General features: G+C 39.7%; 1 pseudogene; it reads left to right on the top strand.

Moving 5' to 3' along the window:
- The first annotated feature begins 302 nt into the window (after positions 1-302).
- LOC143651134 (U2 spliceosomal RNA) lies at positions 303-472 on the top strand (annotated as a pseudogene).
- Positions 473-7,793: the final 7,321 nt, after the last annotated feature.

The raw sequence follows: 7,793 nt of genomic DNA, 5'->3' as shown, positions 1-7,793 counted from the left end.
CCCATTTTTTTCTCTCTCTCTCCTTGGGCCTTTATATTCCCTGAGACACAGCAATACTGAAATTAAACCAGTTAATAACCTTAGAATGGCCTCTAGGTGTTAAGGTGAAAGGAAGAGTCACACATCTCTCTCTTTAAATCAAAAGCTAGAAATGATTAAGCTTAGTGAGGAAGGCATATTGGAAGCCAAGGCAGGCTAAAAGCTAGCCCCCTTGTGCCAGTTAGCCAAGTTGCGAATGCAAAGGAAAAGTCCTTAAAGGAAATTAAAGTGTTACTTCAGTGACTCAAAGAATGATCAACAACATCGCTTCTCAACCTTATCTGTTCTTATCAGTTTAATATCTGATACGTCCTCTATCTGAGGACAATATATTAAATGGATTTTTGGAATTAGGAGATGGAATAGGAGCTTGCTCCGACCACTCCACGCATCGACCTGGTATTGCAGTACTTCCAGGAATGGTGCATCCCCCTCGGGGGAATAAAAAATGTATTAAAAAAAAAAGAATGATCAACAGCCTTATTGTTGATGTGGAGAAAGTTTTAGCATGCTGGGTGGGTCAACTATCCACAATATTCCCTTAAGCCAAAGCCTAACTCAGAGCAAGGTCCTAACTCTATTTAATTCTATTAAGGCTGAGAGAGGTGAAGAAGTGGTAGAAAAGTTAGAAGCTAGCAGAGATCATGAGGTTTAAGGGAAGAAGCCAACTCCATACATCAAATTACAAGGTAAGACAGAAGTGCTAATCCAGAGGCTGCAGCAAGTTACCCAGAAAATCCAGCCAAGATCACTGATGAAGGTGGCTATACTAAACAATAGATTTTTCAGTGTAGATGAAACAACTTATATTGGAAAAAGATGCCATCTAGGACTTTTCTAGCTAGAAAGGAGAAATCAATGCCTGGCTTCAAACTTCAAAGGTCAAGGCTGATTCTTTTTAAGGACTAATGCAACTGGTGACTTTCAGTTGAAGCCAATGCTCATTTACCATTCCAAAAATCCTAGTAACCCTTAAGAAATATACTAAATGGACTCTCCCTGTGCACTTTAAACAGAACAACAGGGCGGGCCATGGTGGCTCAGCAGGTAAGAGTGCTTGCCTGCCATGCCCGAGGACCCGGGTTCAATTCCCGGTGCCTGCCCATGTAAAAAAAACAAAACAACAAAGTCTGTACAATAGCACATCTGCTTATAACATGGTTTACTGACTATTTTAAGCCCACTGTGAGATCTAATGCTCAGAAGAAAAGATTCCTATTAAAATATCACTGCCTACTGATAATGCAGCTGGTCACCCAGGAGCTCCAATGGGGATGCACCACGAGACTAATGTGGTTTTCATTCCTGCTGACACAACATCCACTCTGCAGCCCATGGATCAAGGAAAATTTTTTACTTTCAATACTTTATTATTTAAGAAATATGTTCTGTAAGGCTATAGGTACCACAGATCCTGACTCCTCTGTTGGCAAAATGCATTAAAAACTTCCTGGAAAGGATTCACCATTCTAGATGCCATTAAGAAAATTTGTGGTTCACGGGAGGAGGTCAAAGCCTCAACATTAACAAGAGTTGGGAAAAAGTGGATTCCAACCCTCATGGATGACTCTAAGGTGTTCAGGACTTCAGTGGGGGAAGTGCAGATGTCGTGGAAATAGCAAGAGAACGAGAATTAGAAGTGGAGCCTGAAAATATGACTGAATTGCTGCAACCTCATGAGAAAATTTTAATGGATGAGGAATTATTTCTTATGGATGAGCAAAGAAAGTGGTTTCTTGGGATGGAAACTACTCCTGGGGAAGATGCTGTGAACATTGTTGAAATGACAACAAAGAATTTAGGATATTACATTAAATACCTGATAAAGTAGTGGCAGGATTTGAAAGGATTGATTCCAATTTTAAAAGAAGTTCTGCTGTGGGTAAAATGCTATCAAGGAGTGTCGCATGCCATAGAGAACTCTTTCATGAAAGGAAGAGTCAACCGATACAGCAAACTTCATATTTGTCTTATTTTAAGAAATTGCTGTATCCAATCAACCTTCAGCCTGATAAGTCAATGGCTATCAACATCAATGTGGTAGATTGAAAGGCTAGTGATCAATGAAAGGGAGATGTAAGGGATGTGGATGGTATGTATGAATTATTTTCTGTTTTCTTTTTACTTCTTTTTCTGAATTGATGCAAATGTTTTAAGAAATGATCATGATGATGAATATACAACTATATGATGATATTATGAGTTATTGATTATATATCAAGAATGTAATGATCACATGGTAAGATGTGTTTGTATGTTATGTTGAATAAAAAAAAAATTTAAGAAAAAAAACAATCATCTGAATTCATGAAACAAATGTAATGCTTTTAGATAAGCATTTGAGAAGGTCATTAAAGAAAATTTTTTTAACTCAATTTTTTTTCCCCTTTTGCTACTGTATCATTTCTCTGTTAAAAAAAAAAAGCATCCAGTCAAGACCCTCCACCAGCAAGAATATTATGACTTGCTGAAGGCTCGAATGGTTAGCATATTTTTAGCAATAATAAAGTATTGTTAATTAAGTTATCCCATTGTTTTTAAGGATGTAATGGTATTGAATACTTAATAGACTACAGTCTAGTGGCTGGGAATTGAACCTGGGTCTCCGGCATGGCAGGCATTGCCCACCATGTGCCACCATTGCCCACCTGTAAGATGACTTTTATATGCCTTGGGAAAACAAAAAATTAGTGTGCCTACTTTATTGAGATACTCGCTTTATTGCAGTGGTCTGAAACCTAACCTGCAATACCTCTAAAGATGCCTTTTTGTGGTAACAAAGATGTTACCAAAGAGCGATGTAACATCTCCTTTATGGGGTTATGAAGCTTAGACGAGATGAGATATATGAAAACAAATAGTAGATAGTGACTCCTATGTAAACATATATTTTATACTGATTGCCAACCTGCTCCACTCTCAGTAAGAACTGTTTGTCATCTACCCCTCCACCATTCTTAGTTCATGTGATTGAGGGGGGACCCTATTCACAATTCCAAATTGGCCCCTAAGTCAATTAGCTCATCACATTCCCCTAGCCACAGTGATTTATTCCCAAAAGAATCAACCTGGAAAGAACCAATCAGAGCCAATGATAGACAGTGATTTTTTTCTGGGAGTTCTGAGGAAAAAAACAAAAACAAAAAAAGAACTTACTCTATCATAATCGATTTGAAACTGAGAAGTTTTAGGTTCTAGATCTGTTGTAGCCATCTTGGGACCCAGGACAGAACTTGTCAGAAAAGAAGCCAACCGGGAGAATAATTGAACACAGAAAGAAAGAAAGGAAAATAGGGTGGTTACAACAGTTGAATCCCTGACCAAGTAAGAGCTGAGTTTAGCACTATCCCAGGGCTTTTTTGCAATGTGAGCCATAGAGAGCCCTCTTGCTTCAACCAGGACAGATTTTCCTCACTTGTGACTGAAGTGATCTTAATGGAAAATAATTCATTTATTTATTCCTTCCACAAGCATTTATTTTTATAATATATATTTTGAAACAATTTCAAACTTACAGGATGGTTGCAAAAATGATACACAACGCAGAGAGAACTCCAACATACCCCAACCCAGATACTCAGATCTGCCAACGTTTAACATTTTTCCTACGTGTGCCATATCATTCTAGCTATCCAGCCAGCCAGCCAATGATTTATTTCTTACTCATTCATTTGAGCCCAATACTCAGAGCCATTAAGGAGTCAGATCATCAGACACCCACCTCCTCAACCCTGGCTGGCATTCACCAGAGCTTCTCATTCTATTCAAGCAATTCTCCCACCCTGGCTGAATGGCAGAACCACTCAAAATCAGACTCAAAATCCCACTCCATACCTGCTGAGCCAGAATCCAAGGGTTAGGACTTAAGCATGTGAGACTTTGTGCACATTTTCCTAGAACAATGCCAGGATTCAATACGTGTCCCCAAAAGAGGCCACCTGGCATCCTTCTGATATGCATTCTATAATCAAAAATCCTACAATTAAATTAAAAGTGGAAGTTCTTTGGCTTTCTTTAGGACTCCTGGAAAAATAAATAACTTTTCTGTCAGCTTCCTTTTTTAGCAAATAAATGTTCTAAGAGCTGTGAGCAGGCAGAGGTATAAGGGGCCAGGCTCCGGCTGCTCAGTTATCATTTCCTCAGAGGAGTCTTTCCTGATGCCTCCCTTTTAGTAACCCCATCCAGCATTAAGGTGCCTCTTCTCAATGCTCACCTGTGCCCTGTGCATGTTTCTGTCATTGCATTCTCCAAATCTCACATTATTTCTCTCCAAGCCTTCCCTCCTCTCGTGGGCTTCTTCAGAGAGGAACTCGTGTCTTGACTCATCTTAGAAGCACCAGCACATGTATTATAGATGCTCAGTGCATGATTAAAGAGTCATGCCCTCGCTCCTATCTTTCTATCCCTTATTACCTTGTCTTAGAATATTGATTATACCCTTCCTGATCTTTTGGGGTGGGGATAGGGGGCCTCCAAAGTAGAGAGTAAGACCATTTTTCTGAGAATGTGGGAAAAAAGAATTAGGAAAGGAAGTCAGGTGAGGATAGAAAATAAGATTTATTGAGTGCCCACTGTGTACCAGGGTACGTTTTAGGCTTATGTCATTTGCTGTTGCTTAATCCTTCCAATTCTTCGTTCCTGAATGCTTGGAACTCATAGCAACTCACACATTTATCCACACAGTGAAGAAACTTGACTGGACTTGAGAAAATTTATTACATGAGCAAATTAATTACATGTTGCAGGAACACAAAAATAGGTTTTGAAACTAGAATGACACCCATTATGCTGAACCCTAAGAAGGTAAGGTCCAACATCAGAAGTCAACAGCTTATGATTTGCATCTGGATCATTCACCCCTGGGCAGGGATCAGAACATTAAGATAATTATATGAATTATATACCTTCTGGTTAATTGTCTGAGATGAAATACCCTATAGTTGTGTAAAATATGGTAGAGCTGCACTTTGGTGCAAGCCATCACAGGAATCTGTTGCAAATTCCCCTCAACCTCAGTAAGGGTCAAACAGAATATATCTCAGAGAGTGCAGGACTAAAGAACTCCCACACACTGCTGCATGCTCTGCTTATGGCCTTTCTCCTATCATTGGCTTCAGCCAAACTCCCAACCTCCACCTGTGCATCAGCCAGTACATGTGTTTCTCTTCCCCATGCTATCATGTCACACCAGATACAGCTCATCCTCCCCTTCACATCGGCTTACCAGGGCCCCTGAATAAAAAGGATAGTGGGTTAAGTGTGCCAAGAGGGACACTGCCTACATATGTACATGTGAACAAAATGCCTTCCCTTCCAAGTAGAGCTCTTGTCACGACTTTGGCAAGAACTAATGAGGCAGACTTTACTGACGGCCTCCTCCATCTATTCTCACCACTCCCTCCTTTGCTAACAGAATCTTCATGGAGCCATGGGCTCAGGACAGTCATATAATACTGGCCAATGAGAGGACAGTTTGCTGGAGGTGCTAAGGAAAGGTTTCCTCCCAGATAAAAAGAGTTGCATGGGGAGGAGCTAGTTTTGTCTTTGGATGTTGTCATGTGAGGACACGATGCTTATAGCTACTGCAGCCATCTTACCCACATGAGGGAAAAGCCAAGAAAATATTAAAGATCTAGACTGCAGCCCAATAGGAGAAATTTTTTTTAATTAGTTAAGTCATTTTTAGGTGGGCACGCTGTTACTTATAGCTAAAAGCATCCTCACTGATTCCATGGAGAAAGGAAGAACTTCTACAGTCATTATTCATAATAAGGGTCTACACGTAAGCCAACACTTAAGCAAAAGGATGGTATCTCTAATTATGGTTCTTCTGGTCTCATGGCAGTTACAAGAGTTGTTTGAGGAATAAATTCGTCCCCCTCCAAGATCTTTCTGTAGGTGACCCAAAACATCCCAAAAATCTAGACCAAGGAACAATATCTATGACTGCCCTCTGGCTGACAACTCCAACATCTTGGAACCCAGAGCAATACTGAAAAACATGTTCACTCACCGAACAATAAGTTTTGCAATTGGGAAAGAATTCCATCCCATAAGCATTAATTATCCTTGAATGCTATTCTTCTGGGGTATATGAAACATGACAAAGACTATGGAATTCCAGAATTTTGGAGTTGGAAAAAGCATGGCAGTCAACCTAGTTCAAACATTTTATTCTACAGATGAGACCCATTTTCTATAGACAATTACTGATACCATTAAAACTAATAAAATATTCACATTTTATTGCAGGGGAAAATATCTTCAATGGCTTTTAGACTGTCTATTTGAAACAAGACAGTTTATTTCTACCAGGTGTTTGGCATGTAGATCTCTCTATAAATGTTTGTTGAATAATGTGGAAAGAATTAACTCATGAGAAAGGAAAATAATCTGTCTTCTGTATGTTCTTTAGATGTCACAGGAAAGAGACCCTGCGTTTCTGCCTCAGGTTGCTATGTCTCTGTAATAGTGTCATGATAAATTTATTGGTTCATATAATTAAACCAGAATGAGTAAACTAAGTCCACATTTGGGCCTAGTTTCCACCACCCCCACCCTCACCTTTCCCTCTAACATCTCCTAAACATGTGAACACATGGCTATTAGCCATATAAAAATACTGTCTTCCTACACTTATTTTACCAAATATTTTCACCCTTTTCTCTGGAGAGTCTTTGTGCCCTTCTCCCTCTCCAATTCTAAAATGAAATGATTCAGTGACACTCATTCACCCACATTCAGCTGCCCACCACATCCCAGGAAAACAATAAGTGAACAGTCAACACCATTCCCTGCTCCCTCCTCTATGCTGAGTCACAACAAGCTACCTGCCCTCAGGAAACAGGAATTTCAGCAGCTGAAGGGAAGGCTGGACCTAAATAAAATTTTCAGCATCTGACACCACCAACATGGATATAATTTATGTGTGTGTATATATATTTAAAAATCGAGATGGATTTGAGATGTTTTTGCTCCTATAGTTGATAGGTTCAGAACAAAGATAACTCATAAAGGGGGGGAACCTAAAATTATCACTTACCTTTTAGTTAGCACAAACCTGATGCATGGGAGGCCATGGAATAATTTCAAGAGTACAAGGAAATAGGACTTCAGTGCAAATATCTTAGGGAGAGGCAATGTGTTGATTTAAATGCATGCTCAGCTCAAATATGAATAAGATTATTCCTATGCCTTTATTTGGATAGTGGGGACAGGAAACAGTCTGGGTTGGCAGAAAGGAGGTGTAGATGCAAAGTAGTAAAGAAAGAAACAGCAGAGAGGGGATCTGCAAGTAAAGGAATGCTCCCATTTCCCACACTCCAGATTTGCCTGTGCACAGAATTAACAATGCACTTCTCAGGGGCTGCCGGATGAGTTATATGGCGAGGCAATGCAGACCCTCCAGAAAAAAACCCATCCGCCGCCTTGCATCCATCTCAAGCACACGCTCAATAGCCAAAAGGTAAAGGTGCTTGCCAAAGGAGCTGTGCAAATGGAACATACGTGCAGACTGTTCTTCTGAGAATCCTCTTGTTTAAATTCTTTCAACAATGCATTTTGTCTGCTGCTCCAATTGGAAGCATTCCTTTCTTAGAAGAAACTTTTTCTCAAATTAAGACTCTTCAGGTTTTCTAGCAGGTGAATCTGAGATATTAAATACAGCCAACCAGATTATTTTTGTGGTCTCAAATGAAGCCAAATACTGAAAATAAAATCACGATTTTATGTTACTTTGAGAATTCTTTAAACTC

The sequence above is a fragment of the Tamandua tetradactyla genome, chromosome 11 (genome assembly GCF_023851605.1).
Source record: "Tamandua tetradactyla isolate mTamTet1 chromosome 11, mTamTet1.pri, whole genome shotgun sequence".
In the NCBI taxonomy this organism is placed as follows: domain Eukaryota; kingdom Metazoa; phylum Chordata; class Mammalia; order Pilosa; family Myrmecophagidae; genus Tamandua; species Tamandua tetradactyla.
This window is presented reverse-complemented; position numbering and strand designations above follow the sequence as displayed.